Here is an 18,474-nt window from a genome sequence, read left to right as displayed (position 1 = left end):
AGTTTATCCATCCATGCAACAAAAAATACTTTTTGTATTTAAAATTGTCTGCAAACATTTATCTTTGCCAAGGTGAAAAACCCTCTGCAAAACTATTTAGATGAAAATAGAGTACTATTCACTAGGGATGAACACTTCCTACTTTTTAGCTTCCAATACTGATTCTAACATTTAAACTTGGATATTGGCAAGAAGCAAACACTAATAGAAGCCAGTGTTATATTTTTGTGCATGCAAAGTAACATGAAGCTGTAGCTCCAGATCAAGGTTTATGGCAGTGTTTTACAGCGGTGCCTTAAACAAACAACCTCCACTGACAAGACTTTCAGGGTAAAGAACAGACACTTATTTTCTTTTCCACAGAGCTAGTGCTTTACTTGCTGTGTGGAATAATATAATTTAATAGTAAAAGCTGTTGTATAGGTCCTCAAACTAAACTGATCACAGATAAGATACATCTGGATAGAGTGGCTTCCCACGTCGGTTTAATAATTTGGAAGCAAAGTTTTTCAATAACATACAGTAAGAAACCGTATTTACTGTGACTCAATCGCCCCTCTCTACTACCACATTTAAACTAAAGTAGTTATTGACTGAACCAAGCTATTTCAACATTGCTGTAGTGAAAGCTGAACCTTCAGTCATGTGGTAGGTTATGCACCAAACAAACTGGTCTGACCCCAATTAAAGAGAGCTGAGGGTTTTCATGGAGGTGTATGCAGGTGTGGACTCACCGCTGTCCAACTATGTGAAGAAGTCAACGCTGACACTGGAAGAAGACAATGGCTGGGATACGGGGATGGAGCTGAGGAAGCTGGGGGGTGCCAGCTGATCGAATCTTCTCATTAACTTTCTCCAGGCCTGCGGAGAGATATAAGAGGGGGAGGGGGAGGAGGAGGTAGGGAGGATCGGTTTAATGAAGACTCCTGCTGTGAGAGTTCGTCTCGCCTACGGTGCGGCCCTGTGAATAAGCCTGGCAGACAGATGGGCTGAGGAATTGATCAGTGGAGACAGTCCACAGAGACCCGCACAGACTTGGAGGCTGTATTTTCGTTGAGGTGGAGTACACAATCAAGGATATCAAAGACGATGAAATGTCACTGGAATTTACTACCAGTGGGAGGAAACTCCACCTACAGTAAGAAGTGCAAATGCACAGAAGTACACAACCTAAATTGGAGTTTCATTTGCACTGACAGCAAGGGAGGGCCCTAAAACATCAAAACCAAACAGCTCACGCTTATTATTTATCAGACTGGCATGTCTTGAACACTGAAACACAGAGAGGACTGCTGAATCAGTCCTTGAAAGATCTCCTCAGACTGCTGATTCTGAGGCTATTTGGTATCTTGGCCCCACGTCTCTGTGCTGTTCTTCTGAGAGCTGTCCCACTTTCAGCCCATGCTCTGTGTGGCATCTATCTTTCACACGAGTGACAACACCCCCAACCCTGCGCTGCCACTCTCATTTTCGTCGTCTATTGTTCCAGGCTCAGAGATTCAGCCCGGCACAGCAAGTCCTGCAAATTCTGTCATCTCCGCAAGCTCAATACTTGCCTGTACTGCTGATAAGCAGCCAAACACTGAGGTGATGAATAAATCACAATACAGCACACACATGCTTACTGAAACCAGGAGGAGGCATATTTATTTGGTGTATTTTTTGATTAGTTTAGTTTAGAGATTTGGAATGAATTTTAGTATACAGCTCCACGCCGTATCATTTAGTTAAGGTTTAAAGATCATTGTGGGCATTACTGTGAATCACTGTTTGCCACACAGAAAGCCACTGAACAAAACAGAAAATATCCGCATTTTTAGATAATCAACTCTATCAATTATAATTTGGTAAAGAGAGGGACTTCAGTTCTTTTCATATCTAGTCTACATCAATTTACTGCCTATGATCAGGAAATTGTTAGGTACAAAAACCAACTCTGGTGCATTTTTTCTTGAAAAGACTAACAACAGGAAAAACTGAACCCTCCTCCTGTGCCCTGAATAGGGCCAGGAACTCTGCAGCCTTTATTCCGACTGTTCTTTTCTTTGCTGCAGCTGCCCACATTCTGCTTCATGTAGTTCTTTTTTTGTCAAAAAAACAGAGGGTTCTCTGAATGCTTCTAATGTTTCATGCAAAAATAAGGTTGAGACATTTTTGGCTTAAGTTATAACTCAACAGAGCAGCACATGCACCAACAAAGAACAAAAACGCACTTCACAAATCCAATATCCTTGCTGCCTTTGTTGTCTGCAATGTGTTTTCTTTCAGCTCTGTGCCCACTGTCCTGCTTGTCATACAACTCCTCGGGCCCAGACACTAAATTTATCAGCTGCTTGTGGAGAGCAGTGATGGAGAGTGAGTGAATATAGATCTCTTTGATTAAAACTAACATTTTTAATACAAACAAGATGCATTATAAAAGATCAAAAAAGAGGAAGCATTATTGATGACACGTCTTGTATTCTGAGGAAATTTGAACTTTGTGTAACAAGTCATTTCAAATCTGTCTTTAAATTAATGTTGGCTGCGTAGGAAATAGCATTACATAATTAAAAATCCAATTCTCTTAACAGTGAATCAGCCTGGAGTCATTCTATGAACGGTTTTACCGTTTTAAACGTCATCTCTGTGGTCATTTCTGAGAGGAAGTCACTGCTACACCTCCTTATAAATGCAGCCAGAGTAGTTTGCACCTTAAAATAAGAGTGAAATAACTCATAAATAATTACATGAGCAGTGTCAATATTGATCGTAAAATACTATAACACAGGATCCAAAAAGAACACCTAAAAATGACAAATGTGTATTTTAAAAAGAAGTTTTTACATTTAAACATGTCCTCTTCAAATAAGGGATTCTGTTGCAGCTCTTGCGTGGCTTACTGAGACAGGGTTGTGGGCGCGTGACACTTTTTTTGACATTTGTCAAAGGACTGTAACCGACCTGGCAAAGAAAGTGCATCGAGCATGACAGATTCTTGTAGTTGGATCTATGGTGCCCCAAGGGTTCCGGCACCTCCTACAATTCAGACCTAACACTGTCACTATGGTTACCACAGCCTGACACCTCTGGCAATGGCAAATACACTGACCACAGCGGAACATCTGAGACGGCACTGGCAGAGCCTGTGTGCATCGTCACACAATAAAGACCTCAGGGCATGAGGGAACGGTCACTGAGAGCCAGTTACATTTAAAGAAAGTGAAGAACTTCATGGACAAACACGACTGAGGGTGAAAAGGGGGACAACACTGGCAGGGTGTCCATCTCCAGCTGGCATATCGTGGAATGTTAATTAGGCCTGCAATAACAAGACACCATCCTCTTAAATGTCACATCCTCGTGAGGAGAGCAAGAAATGGTGAACTTCTGTCAGGCAAAGGGTTCCGTGTTTTGTTTGCTGTTGCAGCGGCAATTTCTTTTTTTGTTCTCTTTACCCGAAGCCTTTTCTCTTAGCATTCTCCTGCTCCTTCTCACAGTCCTTCTGTTATGCTGTTTACTCTGTGATGAATGGCTCTATTTCAAGTTTAGCTTTTTTTTTTCGTTTTAGCTGGAATAGATTACAATCTGTGCAATTGTGCGGAAACAAGATTGATCTCACTTTAAAAAAAAAAAAAAGATGTTGGGGAGGGGGCAGCGGAGGAAGGAAAATATAGACTGCAATGGCACTTTGCTCTAATGTAGACATTTTCAAACCCATTTCTTTGATGAAGGCTTTTTCAGCTGTTACGGCTCTTGTAGAAACAGATCTCGATAAGAGGTCTGCGAGGCCAAAGGAGTGTAAACAAATATCGTGGTGGTTTGTAATGAGACATGACACAGTGAGAATACTGTGGCCTTTTAAATGGCAGGCCTCGTTATCAGCCTGGTTTCATAGCCTCAGAGGGACAGAGATTCAGATAATGGGGCATCAGTAATGAAGGGTTGGACAGAAGACCTGCTGACACCTAATATGACAGTTTGCTCAACCAATGAGTTAATGTAACAGCAACACTGTACGTCGTGTGTGCAATTTAAAAAGGGACATTACGTTGCAGTATACATTTCAGGTTGTGATTGCTGTAGTCCTGCTATTTATGATTTCTAGTTATTTTAGTCTCTAAAGATGAGCTGAGAGTTACCACTGAATGCCAAGCAATATATAAATTACTTGAAACAATAATTGCCTCCCTCACAGTTCAACCAAAATGAATCACATGGGGCAAGAAAATTGGAAAATGAATCCTTAATGCGAAGGTGAGAAGAGGGCTGTGATTTTCAGCAGGGATTCAGAGAGGTTTCAGATATGACAGCTAAACAATAATGAAAACTAAAGGAGCAAAAGTTTTTTTTAATAATCTTTTGTGTGGAGGTGGGGAGGGGACATTTATTCAAATGAGCAAAGCAAAGTGTTAATGGTCAAGCAGAGGAATTAACATAAGAGAAAAGTGGGACTGACTAATAAGGAAAACAGTGGGGGGATGGACAAAAAAGGAATGAATGAAAAGCTAATTTTTGTTGGTATTTTATTAAAAGTTCTAACTAATTACAGTCATAACGAAATTGAAATTGGCTGAATGAGGCAGGTGAGACACCGTACTTTGAATCCAAAATGGGAGAGGCTGCCTGATGGCATCATTTCTTTCCTCAAGAATGTCAAACTGGGATGCCAAAAAAAGAAAGAAAGCAAACTGAGGGAAACCAATGCAAACTAATTTCTTTTAAATGAAAGGTAAGCACAGCTAACACAGTTTAAACTAATATCTGCAGTTGTTTAGACAGAAAGCAGTCAGTCAGGAATTTAGCTTTGCACTGTACACTGTCCAGCCAAAGAAAAACTAAAAAAATTCACACTAATATTTTGTTGGACTGCCTTTAGCTTTGAATTTTTCACCAAGATCTTATATCGATGATGAAAGAGTCTCATTGCTGCGCAAAGTCTTCTCCAGCACATCCCAAAGATTCTCAGTGAGGCTAAGGTCAGGACTCTGTGGAGAACAATCCATGTGTGAAAATGATGTTCCGTGAACCACTCAGTCACAATGTGAGCCCCATGAATCCTGGCATTGTCATCTTGGAACATGTCCATACCATCAGGGAAGAAAAACTCCATTGATGGAAAGACCTAGTCATTCAGTAAATTCAGCTGACCTCATTCTTTGGGAACATAACGTTGCTGAACCCCAGATCATAATCCTAACCTCCACAGGCTTGTAGGCACAAGACGTGATGAGTGCATCGCTTCATTTGCCTCTCTTCTTACTGTGATTTGCACATCACTTTGGAACAGGATAAACCTGAACTTATCAGACCATATGACCTTCCTGTTCCTGGAAGATGACGATTCACCACTATCGTTCCAGGTTTTAATGGTGTGTTGGACGGTTCTTAACCTGATTTTAGTAGTTTCAGAAATCTCCTCAGTTTTCTTTGCTTGATGCAGGTCAAGAATTTGGCTCTTCTGAGACAGATTAACATCCTTTCCATGACCACAGGATATGTCTTCCGACGTGGTTTAAGAAATGAGAAGCTATTCACTCCATCAGCTAAGGTTAAATAAGTTGTTGCAGCTGAAACATATTCATCCCTGCAGTAATTATCCAATGGAAGGCTTTTACCTACTCACTTAGTTAAATTCAGGTGGCAACAACATCATTTTTTGGTCAGGCAGTGTAGAATATAAATGAATCAATGTCATAAATAAATCAGTATCATAGCTGCAATGGATGTGACATATCTATCAACATTACCTAGCAGAGCTTAGCATCATGTTTCAGAAATAGCCACCGAGAGTAGAGCAGGAGCAGCAGCAGGCCCCTCAGTTACTGAAGATGTGTGACAAAGTGAGCTCATCAAGTGGCTACTAAGAGTTATGACAAGGCATCATTTGACACTAAAGTGTTACGGAGCTGGAGAACGAGACATGACAACAGTGCAGCTGAAGCTGCTAAATGAGAAATTCTTGGTTCATAGCGACACCATTTACTTATGATGTGGTACACAGCTGTATTGTATGTCGAACTAACTGGAACAAATGTCCACAGAAGTCCTTAAGAACATTTTCAAAACCTTCCAGTATGCTTCATAGATAGATTCAAATGCAAAATAGGACAACAGTCATAGGCTTATATAAGTCTTACAAAGAAACTGTTTAACACAGACAGTTGATAGTAGAATTATTACAGCTGTTGATTTCAGAGATTTAAATTTTCCCTTTTAAATCTCGTTATTTTTGTATAGATCAATATTGATATGATCAATTTAAATCTATTTATTTGCTTCTATTATTGTTGTCCACACAGTAGTTTATCACATAGTTGCTTTTGTTCAACAAATATTACATTTTTCCGCAAATTGCTGCTTTGTGTGATGCCACCACACTTTAAATTAAATCATCCTATGTAGTTTACAGACTTATCACACACACAAGGTGTCAGTGCTTTATTTGGCATTTCACCACATGGTTTATTCATTCATCTGCAGATCACTGTACAACACAACATAGTTAGTGCAGTGAGAATAAACTGTGTCAATAAAGAATTAATCAATTTTAATAAAAGCCTTTGCCATAGGTTACGTTTGTGGTTTCCTGCTCGTCCAGAATAGTCCTCGCTCCATGTCATGCGTTTAAGTGATTGGAAGATCTTCCACAACGGCAGAAAAGAAACAAATTTCCAGGTCACGGGAGGAGAGAGGATGTGAGGATGTGAGGAAGCATAAGTTAGCAGAATGAAAATCACCGCTTAAGTATAAGGCCCAGAATTTTGTGCAACACTGCTATGGGCAAGTCTTTGCTTGAGTGATTTACTTAAAGGAAGGAAAGGTAGAGAAGTAAGGTGCAGGATGGGGGTAGCAGGCATTGTCAGTGCAATAACTCACAGACCTCGAGGTTGCCTTTGCTCCCTGTCCAGGAGTAAAAGAGAAATGCTTTTACATTCTCCAGCTGGGTGCCAAGGGAGAGTGAAAGGCACACGGAATGAGTCTTATGGAGCAGTGAAAAAAAAACCTGTCCAAGGTCTGGGGAGTTGAATGGTTTACACGCTGGCTGCCAGCTTACGTTTCGTCTTAGTGTCACAATTTGTTGGGGAGCATCACGGACGCTCTAAAAAGAGCGGGCTCTCTCCCAAAGCCTTCCCGGTGGCTGAAGAGTTGCTAAACGTCACTCAAGATCATTCAGCCACCAGAGAGAGGAGAAAGAGAATACAGAGGAGAGAAAGGGGTAAAAAAGGACAAAATGAAAGAAAGAAACAGAGACAGTGACACAAAGTGACAAAGAGGTTGATGGTGGAATAACAAAAAGGGGATAAGGGAGTAAAAGTAGAGAGACAAAAAGTGAAAAAAAAAATACTTATGCATGCTAATCCTTGTCTCCTGTGGCGCCCCGTCTAATGTGAGAAAAAGGCTTCTGAGCAGCAGAGCTTGGAACTGTCAAGGGACAGGACATGTTTGCTATCCAGGCAAAGCACAAAAAAACACAACAGGACATCCTGAAGTTTATGAGTTTATGGACAGCTGTGCCCAGGTTTAGCTGCCATGTTCACAGTTGGAACAAAGAAAGAAACAGAAGAAAGAGAAGAAGTTTGGTACGGTAAAACTGATGCCGTCTAAAGGTACATGCCGGCTCTCATCTTTCCTCCACCAGTAGCAGAGAGCGTGGGAATTGCTTTTAGAGTGTTGAGCGGAGGTGGAAGACTGACCCTGACTTATCGACCAGTGCTCACAATACACATCTTCATGCCTGATGTGGCTACTTGCCAAATACAGTCCGTTTTAAAATGGAGCCTATTGATTATAATAAACCCATATACATATTTCACCTCCCATAGTTTCAGCAAAGAAACCATAAAGCAGTGTTTACATAACATAATGCATGCTTAAATTACCACAGGTATTAACCTTGATCCTTTTTCTTGGGCCAGAGGCATTTTTAGCTCAGTTTTTGCTCTGTATATTTAGAGGTTAATGGCAAATTAACTATATGTCGTTGCATTATATGGCTATTATCAGATAAATTAAGCTGTCCATCATTTGGCATATCAGTAGGACATTGATGAACCAAGATAGTTCCTATGAAAAAGCATCTTCTGGTATTTTGCTGGGAATCCTATTTGTTCTGTTATTTCCATTTGAAAATAACTTATCATTGTAACAATTCTTTTCGGTGATCAAAACAGTGTTACATACGGTGGGCAGTTAAGGACAGCCTGGACTTCAGTGTGTGGTCCAACCACAAGAACCAACCCTGTAGAAACTCTTTCAGGGCTATTTTTGTGGGGGACAAAGTACCTACTCCAAGGTAGGATGCATCCGTGTGGCCCTACAATATTGCTGTCTGAGTCTCAACCTTGACTGGTTGAACTTGAAGACAACACTGACAACTCATGCCATTTCTTGACCCTCTCAATGTCCTTCACAAGCAGCAAATGATAGCAGCTTCTTTTTCACAGCAACCATTGATGCAAAAATAACTATTTTTGACACTGAAGAAAACAGCAGATCTGGATTGAGGTTGGAGGACAGAAACAATAAGAAAAAAAGTGGGTAGAAGGAAAGTGTGTAGAATTTCTTGGTTCCTTCGTGGTCAAAGTTTTGGATCTGACAACTGTCTTTAAGCCTGGAAAATGTATTTATAATTCAAAATTTGAAGCTGTTATGTACACCGTTTTTGTAAACAGCAAATGGCATCTATCCAGCATTTAAGTTTTTCAACACTAGACGTGATTTTTGAAGATGAGTGCATTAAATGGGGACATGAGTCAATGTGATAAGATAAGATAGACTTTATTGATCTCACAAAGGAGAAATTTACTGTTACAGGGCTCTTAGGAACAAAAAACAGAGGAGTGCAAAAAGTCACAAAAGTGCAAGTACAAGTGTACTACATGTTTACAATTGAGCTACAATTGAGAAAGGGCCATGTGCATCTTATAACTACTGGCTGTCACAAAGAGCCACTGACAGCCTAAATGTGTCTATCAAGTCTCAATCAGATTGTAGATTTGTGCTTCAAGATGTGGCCTTGTGCACCAACACAGCTTGTTGAAATTTCCCTTCAGTCAGCCAGCAAGGGCAAGATGTTAAACATGGCGTCAATATTGAGACGCTCCTCTTGTAGCATTAGTGAATGACAGCAAAGCACTGAAGAGGCCCCTTTCTCTGAGCTGACACTGCTGATTTGAATTTCAAAACATGATGTAAAATGGTGATTAAAAGCCAATTACAGCTCGTGTCAATGAAAAGTCAATTAAGTGTTTCAGGGCCTGTGAATGGGTTTTTGCCAAGGTGATGACAGGGGGAGCAGAGAACAAAGGGAAAAGCAAACGGAAAATGAAAGAAAGCAGCTGGAAACAAACACGGCTGAGCCGAGGCGGGTGCAGGAGACGACATTTGGATGAATATAGCATTACACAGCGAGACGTGCGAATATCATGTGCTGTAGAAAAAAGATTGCTTCCATCCCCTTCCATCATGAATTATGAAAAAGTTGCTCAAAGGGAGGATTCAATTAAGAGTCTAATCCACTGGAAATGTGAGTGGGAATGTTTTCTGATAAAACCTTGAAAACAAAGCCACCCGCCCTCTTATTCAAATGACTCCATTATAACGTCCTCAAGTCTCCCCCCTGGCCAAGTTTCAGCTGAATGATCTTGCATTCCTTATTTATATACCAGTAATGAACAGTGAATATGAAGAAAGAGGGAAGACGAAATAGAGAAAGTACTTCGGTATGGTGTATGCCAAGTTTTTGATCACCCGCTGGTAGCCTCCAGGAGCAGCCGCATTTTCTATGCTGAAATGCAGTGGCGGTGACACGAGGCTGAGGCTGAACATGTTGCTGCCATACCTTCATATGATGAACCAATCTTTGGTCCCAGTATCCAGGACAGAAAAAAAAAAAATAGCTAAAAGGCAAACAAGTGCTGCTTAACCCTGCACTTTAATTATTGAGAAATGCCTGAAACTGCCAGATTGCACAACACTTTCAACTCGAGGGGCTTGTTAGAGAATAATGAAGAGGTTTGGCGGGAGGGGATCATTTTAGAGAGGTGCCAAAATGGGGTAGATCTCTGCTGGGAGGATCTGAGTCTGAGCTTTTTATGTTGTGAAAGACAATACAGACTGATGTATAAAGCTTTGGATTGGGCATAAATGCAGCGTTCGTCTACAACTTCCACTTCTCACCTCAATGTGCTGTAGCACTCTATCCCTCCCTTACCAATTCACACAAATCACCATCACTCAACTCATGAACACAGTCAACTAGAATGGGTTCCACTCACGCACACACACGCTAGTATGCAACTGTAATCAAGAGCACAACCCAGTGTTTACAAGAGAGTTTTTCTTCCAAGATCTGAGGCTCTGATAAAAGCTCTGGCAATCAAGATGGGAGCTATTTAAAGAAAAAAAATTGACAGTTGGGGTCACTGACACTGTAAGGACCAGATGGTCATCTAGTGTGGCTTGTCCTCTCTTAACAGCCTCTGCACCCAATTTGTTCAGTTTTATTTCCAGGAATAAGCGCTGGATTGTTGTACTTTGGACATTTCCTTTGGATGAACACTGAGCTGTCGTGGCCGCTCTTACACACCATGTTCATACATAAGTTAGGAGTTTTGTTACAACGCACTGCTTGGCAGAAACCTTTAAAGTAATGTGTGTTAAAGGGATTTAAAAAAAAAAAAAAAAAAAGTCTACTGGCAATCGATCGCAAACCAATACTGGGTGTTAGAAAGGGTCTGGAAACTGGCCAAGAACTGTTAACCACTGGCTCACAGCACACGCCTAAACTCATTTATGTTGACAACAAAATAATGCAAGCTTTTCATTTTAAGACTGTGGAGCCCCACCTTTTCAAACTCGTCTGGCTGTTTTCAAAATTAGTGTTGCATCACTCTGTCTTGTTGACCAGTGCTGTCTGTGAGTGCTTTATTATGATTCTCTGCCAGTCAAATCTTGAAGAACTGGAAGGTAGCATATGGTAAATGTATCTTAGACAGTGCCCAATAAATCTGTTTCCCCATATGGCAAGAGTTTAATGCAATAGGCAGAAGTCAAAGCTGTTGCTGCCTCGCTGAAAATCTTCATGCACCTGGAAGTTATTTAAAACCTCAACCACCGAGCACACAAACGTTTAATAACTACGATACACGAAAGGGCATGATTTAAGAATTAGGGACAGATTTTTTTCACAAAGCTGTAGAATAACTGAATTAACGGCTTGTGTTTTAGAACTAATCAGTCAAGCTGCAGCTTACATTTATGTCTGTGCCGACTTCACCGTCGACTTTTTCGATGCAAAATGTCACTACCTTATTCTGTTCCATTTCACATCCATGTTAAATTCTGTCATTTTTAGCATTTGAAATCTTAAGTTTTGGCCAAAAATGTGTTCTGTTAAGCTACAGCAACCTTTGATCACCAAAATGGAATCAGTTCATCTTCCCTCTGTGTTCCTGATACTGCATCAAAACATAACGCCTCTGGCCAACTTAAACAGTGTAAAGTTTTTCATATTAGTGGCCAGCTCAGATTAGATACTTCATTCAGTCAATCATATTTTTGATCAGCTAATCAAAGTATTCCAGTCCCTACAATCAGCAAAATCAAAGTATTATCTATGCATTAGTGGTCATCAGATTATCAGCCTAGACCCATTACCAGATCTGATGGTCATCATATTCCTGATTATCACCATTGCTTGCTTTGTTTTTTTGGCTTTTTTTTAAACCAATTAATTTCTGTAAAATTATTTTAAAATGTGTAGTTTTGGCTCTAATGCAGCTGGCGCATTATCTGTAATCTCCACTTTCTCTCTCACGACTCAGAGACAATCAGCACTGAAGGATAAATGTTGTAATGTTTTTATAAGTATCTGTAAATCATAAACAAACCAAAGCATTTCAACATTTTGTGTTGTAGGTGGTGTTCTTCAAAATATGGAGAAGCTGTTCATTTTTACTACCAATATCTGTCGGTAATCTCCTCCTTTATTACTAGTAATCAGTATCTGCCTGAAAAAAAAACATTGGTGAAGGTTTTCCTGTTATTCTTTGACAGATCACAGCAGTTTGAAACATCAGTTAAAAATGTTATCCATTTAATATCTGGCAGGTGTACTGACAGCTGATGGTTGCAGGATGAATAGGTAAAGCACAATGAAACAATAGAAGACAGATGCAAATTTATGACTCTTTTCTCTTTGTAGTTTCTATGTGATCATGTCCACATTTTCAACAAACCAAACACATCAAAAGAGCAGACTTGCTAGAGCTCAGCTTTTCATTGTTATTACCTGTTCTTTGGCTAAACAAGCTTTGATGAGAGGGGTGTGGGAACAGCAGAGAATGTGGGTCGTTTGTGTTGTTTAAGAGGCAAACTTAATTTGTTCGTTTTCCAACAGCTTGGACAGTCATCGGTAATAGCATGCAGAAGCGAGGCAAGAGCCCCCATGTACCTTTAGTGGTTTTTGCGGAGCAAAAAGTGGGAGCCTGGGTGTACAGAGAGGGCACTGAAACTAGATTTTGTTCCATTATGCATGCTAACAATAGCCAGAGACCCGTGGTGTATTGCGGTAAGCTGCTGAGACTGTGGCCAAAATGATTCGGCCACAAGGAAAAATTCTTGGTGCCTGCTGGGCCAAACCTTAAAAACTCTGCATGACCATCCATAAATTCTCTTCTGAGAAGCGAGAGTTCACTTCTAGCTGAAGAGCTCCAGCATGGTTCAATGCCATTACCATTTGAAAAGCGAGAAGATGAGTGCAATAGCAGGGGGGAGACAGACCAGCGTGCAGAAAGAAAGGCTGAAGGGGTGCACGGCAAGGGAAAAGCAGCTGACTTGTTGAACTTTGCGCATGGATGAGCTTCATCAGTCAACAGGGCAGAGAGCTACTCTGGGGGGTGGGGGGTAGGTGCGGTAGTGGCGGCGGCGGCGGCTTATGTCAGACGGCCCGAAAATTCGGATCCTTTCTCGTTTTTAGACAGTTCTGGCCACCATTTCCTGATGACAGATTGAACCCAGTGTAAACCGACCTTGGTTGCCTTCGTTTTGTCTTCAGTTAAACTGAAGAATTCTCAAACAGCAGAGGTCTTCGGCATTTTGTCTTGTGTTCATGCAACGAAGTGAAACGTGACTTCAGAGTCGGCAGCCACCCAGCCATTCAGGTGGTGTTTACAAACACGAATGGAGGAGCCGAGATGAGCTGAAGAACACGGCGGGATGAGCCGAAGGCGCAGGGAAGAGACGAGCTCCGAATATTTTCGTCTGGGGGGAGGAGGGAGTGATCACATAGACATACGTGTATATGTTTATGTGTACTAGTTGACTAGAAGAAACATTTTCATTTATATCCCGCTCCGTAAGTCTGGATGGGATCTGTAGTGACTTTGCGCATGTGCGATTCATCTGCCGTCTGGCCGCGGAGTGATGTGTCCTCTAATCAGACACTGGGACTGCTGCGGGGTTACTGGACTGACAGCCTGTGTTTTGGGAGGGGGAGAAGCTCACAGCAGCACCTGCTGCTTGTTGAAAACAGTAACTGCAGAATGATCCGAGTTTTCCTGTCAGTCTTTAAAACGGCAGAAAAGGTCGCTAGATTTGTCGCTAGTCGCTTTTGACAAAAAAAAGTCACTAGGACGCTTTGGAAAGATTTAGCGAGAAAGTCGCTAAGTTGACAACACTGGTTTCTGCTTACACAGCCAACAGGTGACCTTGTTATCTGCTGTGTCAAAATACTGCCAAACAGTGCTGATTTTCTTACGTGGGAACGTCGCCATCTTCCCACTTTACTTTTCCAAACTTTCTTCCCAAAACTGTGTGGTCCTGCCCCCCACTACGTGTGCGTGTGAGGGGAGGAGGAGCAATTCTCTCCCTAGCTGCTCAGCCTGTTTACCAAGAAGCCGAGGCAGAGGTGCAAAGAACAAGGTGCATGATGCTTAATGCAGCGTTTAACCGACTAGTAAAATACTAAACGTTTAATAAACGAGTAGGCGGTTAAACGATTAAACGACTAGTCGTCCACATCCCTAATTTCTACAGTGCCCATTTTCTGAATTATGCATGTGACCTTTGAGTAGGAAAAAAGCAATGAGTAATTTATGAGACGATGGACAGTACAGTGCCCGCAATGTTAAAATTGATATTGGAGCCCAAAGAAATACATGGCAACATATGCTAGTCCATGTGAGGGGCATACATGCAGTGAGAAGGTATTAGGACAGTGATATGTTTTCATTGTCTGACTCTAAAGTAGAAAATTTGATTTGGGGGAAGAAAAAAAGCTATGAAGGGCTGACATTCAATGTTAATTTGAAGGTGCTTACATGTACAAATGGTCCTTTTTGATATATAATGCTAGCCTAGCCGTGCTAGACCCAGCTCTTAAGACACAAGGGTCGAGGAACGCTCAACAGGGAGGGAGGCGGGCTAAAAGATTGCCTTTCAAATCACTCTGCAGCAATTGGGTAGGTATACAACCAATCAGCGCAACGAATAGGCTGACGTAGTTCCTAGAGTGCCGGATTGTGGCTAAGTCCCGTTAGCTTCCCAACCAGCGGAGCCAACTGGTATATTAAGGATTTGCCATATCCCGTCGACATAAGTCCAAATACGTCTTTCTTCTCAATGAAACACTTCAGTGCCGTCCTTTGTTTGTCTTTCATGTTCAATTTTAGCTTCAAATCTTAAGGGCTGTGGCCAAAGCCGAGTCGAAAGATAACTGTTTATTGTGCGCCGGTTGTTTCTGCCAGAATCGTCGCGCCTCTGTCGTCATTTAGTTACGCCTGCCTTCTGACTCTACACTTCATGGTGATTCATCCGGCCAGTTTTAGGAGCATCCAACCTCGAGCCTTATGGAGGGTAACTAGACCCACCCTGGCAGAGAATTCAATTCGTTGCCGTGGGTTGTCTAGCGCGGCTAGGCTAATATAATGCCCTAGTTTCAGGAAAATGCATTAGTATAAATTGTATAAATGAAACTACATACAAGGCAATAAAGAGTAACTTCAGACATCAGTACCAGTCTGTCAGTGCATTATAGTGAAGACAGTATCTGCTGAGGGACTTCAGTCACTGTAAGCAAAAGAGATGCAATAAAAACAAACTATGCTTGGTCTGTTTTTATTGTAGTCCTTAAAATTGGTAAGAGGTATCAATGGGACTACATTTCTGCATTTTACATTTTAGTCTAGTATGTTTTGAGAGGATAAGCAACAAAAATTATCAGTGATTTCAGAATGCACTGTATACCTTCATGATTTTCTAAATTTGTGTAGTGACAGAGTATATTTAGGGACAAAACAAATAACATACTGTCACATACAAGATCATAAGGCTCTTCCCTAGATCTGCAAACGTGTTATTTTCCAGAGACGGAGAGCAGCGAATCGCACAAAAGTATTCCTTCTCATGAGTCTACCTGCAGTCCAGACTTAAGCTCAGGAACTGAAAGTAGGGATATTTTCCAAACCTTTATTTCTGACAACTGTGCTGAAACTCACAACAACAGTGAGGCTATGCGTTTTCAAATTGATTTCTGAGTTTCTATGAAGGCAAATGATTAAGAATATCATTCTGAGAAGTAAAGCGACTATCCCCAACTGAGGAAATGGAAAAATAAAAAGGTTCACTCCCAGGTGTTATTACGTCTGTACTATTTACTCAAGAACCAGTTTGTTTCCACCTTGGGCCAGGTGTTTACAGCTAGGCAGGTAAGTAATGACACCTGTTTCCACCTGCTGAGTCAAAGTTGCTCTGTGCCAGCTGTTAACTCGCTTCTCCCTTTTTAGCACAGTCCCACGCCCGTTTGGAAGTGGATGGAGCTGCACGCGCGCGCACACACACACACACACGTATGTACGTACACATACGCACAAATGGATGTACACAATCACACACCCACGAGCCTGCAAATTTAGCCAGGCTATTTCATGGAACACTGAAGCACAAACACTGGGCACAGAAGGAAGACTATATGGTGCAGAATGACTAGTGAAAACACTTGGTTTGTCTACAGCAGTGAACATTTCCGAAGCCTCTGGGTTACTACAATTTAAAAGAGACTCATTCCAAAGGCAGAAATACATGTACTTCTTAAGAACATGAGAAAAGCTTTCAGAAACAGCCTTTTGAAAACAGCTGAGTCAAATACATTCAGACTTAATTTCTTAATGTAGTATGAGTCCCTCTTTCTTGTTAAATGCAAAGATGCCCTGAATCATAACATTTTTTCCCCTCTAGATATGTTTTAGAACATAAAAATGCTCTCTGTGAATAACTACCCTTGTTAACTCACAATGTAGGTAAATGGCCTTGTTCTTAAAAATTCTTAGAAGAAATTTGTCCATAAATTAAGACAATGTCACAATAAAATATTCTGCTTTTAAATAAAGAATTTATCTTTTTTTTTTTTTTTACACCACCTAGATGGTCTTAGTAGACTTTTTTTATTGTGTGGCTTTTTAATGTATATGCCAGGGTTCTCACCAGGATTTTTTTTACAGCGTAACAGCAGGTCCTCCCGCATGCGCAATAGCCTTCATTAAATCTCACAAGCGGCCGGCCCAGATGTCAGCCAATGAGCGTCACGTAGATGCTCCAAATACTCTTGATTTAGGTCACTATTCACCATACATGGCATCACGGAAACAACCGAGACATGCTAACTGTAACCCAGAGATTGGAAGCGACTCTTAATTTTAGACGGGAACGGGTCAATCGACAGGAAAGTACGGCTGAGGTGGGGAGACATAAATTAACCTAGATAGGCACCAGTCGATAAAAACAAACGCGCATGGCATTATCTGTCAAAATAACAGCGTAGCGGCCCTAATCACAGCGTAATCTTTTAAACTGACAGCGTAACGGCCCGTTACGCTGAAATGCGCTGGCGAGAACCCTGTATGCCATGCTGATCTACCATCATTAAAAAAAATTAAATCTAGAGTCTACCAAAATTTCTCAACCATATCACACATTTAAGTTTCATAGTAAAAAAAAAAGTTTGGTTCTCAAAATTCTTATAGAATGCATTCTGCAAAAACACTGCATTATGAAAAAAATATGTATATCAAACTTTCACTTCATTGTGTAACACCAGTCACATTTTGTAGCTGTCTGTCCCCAGGTTAACCATACACTGAAATGAAGGATTAGAACAATTCACTGATAAATAATAATGCTGTATAAATCACATAATAAACAAAATTGCACCTTTTTTGTTGAAAATATCACAGTGTGATGCATAAAATAATCAACTGAAATGGAAACTTTCATCTGTACAGGTTATATTTTCACCAATAAGCTAAATTAAACTCCCCAAATATTTTATTCAAACAACAGTTATGGTTGACTCTGATGCTTAACATGATCTACCGGGATCTAGCAGGGATTACTGCTGCCATGGTCTTTTGACAGGGCTTCCCAAGAAGAACATCAAAAAGCTTTTGCTTATTCAAAATGCAACTGCTTGAGTTCTTGAAGGGACCAAAAGGTCAGACCACATCACCTCAAACCTTAAGTCACTACACTGGCTTCCCATGAGCAAAAGAATTAAGACTATGCTGCTTGTTTATAAATCAATACATGGAGTGGGACCAAATACATTACAGACATGTTTTAAGGAGTACATGTCTTCCAGGCCTCTTGGGTCAAGTGGGAGTGGGCTGTTAGTGCAGAGTGCCAGGGTAAAACTTGGTGAAGCAAGTCACTACGCTGCACATCTCTGAAACGGACTCCCTCGTAGAATCAGACGTTTTACAAGTCTATGAGATATACAAAACATTACAAGAGCACAACAAAACTTTAACAAAACAATGAAAACTCTCTGGCTATGCAGTGTAATCTTAAAAGCAGCAGATTCCTCAAAACTTTTGGATCACAACTCAAAATCACACCGTTCACGGATTCTGTTGGTAAAGTTTAGCTTTTTTAAATATTTTTTTAATTCTTGTTTTTAATCTATATCATAATTTATTTATTCACTGTTCTTGCAAATTACACAATCAATTTAAAAAGATCAGAAAATTCTCCTTAAGCCAAGGTTCACAGCATCATAATGTCTAACCTGTGTTATGATTCACTGCTGCATGCACTGAAGCAGCCCAAGTTAAAGTTAATGACTAATAGTTCACTGATTTCCAATAATAATTTTTGAAAAATCAATTAACCAATATTACTTAAGATAAGAGGCACACATGTTGCCTATAATTGTATTGACATAGGTATGTAGTGAATGAATAAAGTGCCTGTCAAATCAAATTAAGTACAATTCCACAATATTTGTCAGTTTTATCACTGAACAGAAATGATCATTAATAATACGCACTGTAATAATAAGATGCATTTGAAAATAAAATAAGTTTTTAGTTTTTTGTCAAATCAATCATTGACTTTTTAGATCATTTGTTTTCTGTGCACTCACTTCAGATTTGAGTGGGTGTGTTTGCTCAAAAGATTTGTGCATTTTCTCACAGTGGTGCTTCACATTGCTGCTTT

At 40.6% G+C, this 18,474-nt stretch overlaps 1 protein-coding gene across 6 annotated transcripts in view; it reads right to left on the bottom strand.

The window, feature by feature from the left end:
* Positions 1–18,474, bottom strand: part of sema6e (sema domain, transmembrane domain (TM), and cytoplasmic domain, (semaphorin) 6E) — a 172,768-nt gene that overhangs the window by 124,307 nt on the left and 29,987 nt on the right. For 5 of the 6 annotated variants that reach the window (XM_051956794.1, XM_051956795.1, XM_051956793.1 and 2 more), the window contains exon 3: positions 735–861. The exons of the other annotated variant lie outside the window; for it this stretch is intronic. The gene's annotated coding sequence lies outside the window, so the exon portion shown is untranslated. The remainder of the gene's footprint in view (positions 1–734; positions 862–18,474) is intronic. 6 annotated transcript variants of the gene reach the window in all.

The sequence above is a fragment of the Acanthochromis polyacanthus genome, chromosome 12, assembly GCF_021347895.1.
Source record: "Acanthochromis polyacanthus isolate Apoly-LR-REF ecotype Palm Island chromosome 12, KAUST_Apoly_ChrSc, whole genome shotgun sequence".
NCBI lineage: Eukaryota > Metazoa > Chordata > Actinopteri > Pomacentridae > Acanthochromis > Acanthochromis polyacanthus.
Note: the sequence above shows the minus strand (reverse complement) of the source record. Positions and strands in the feature narration are given on the sequence as shown.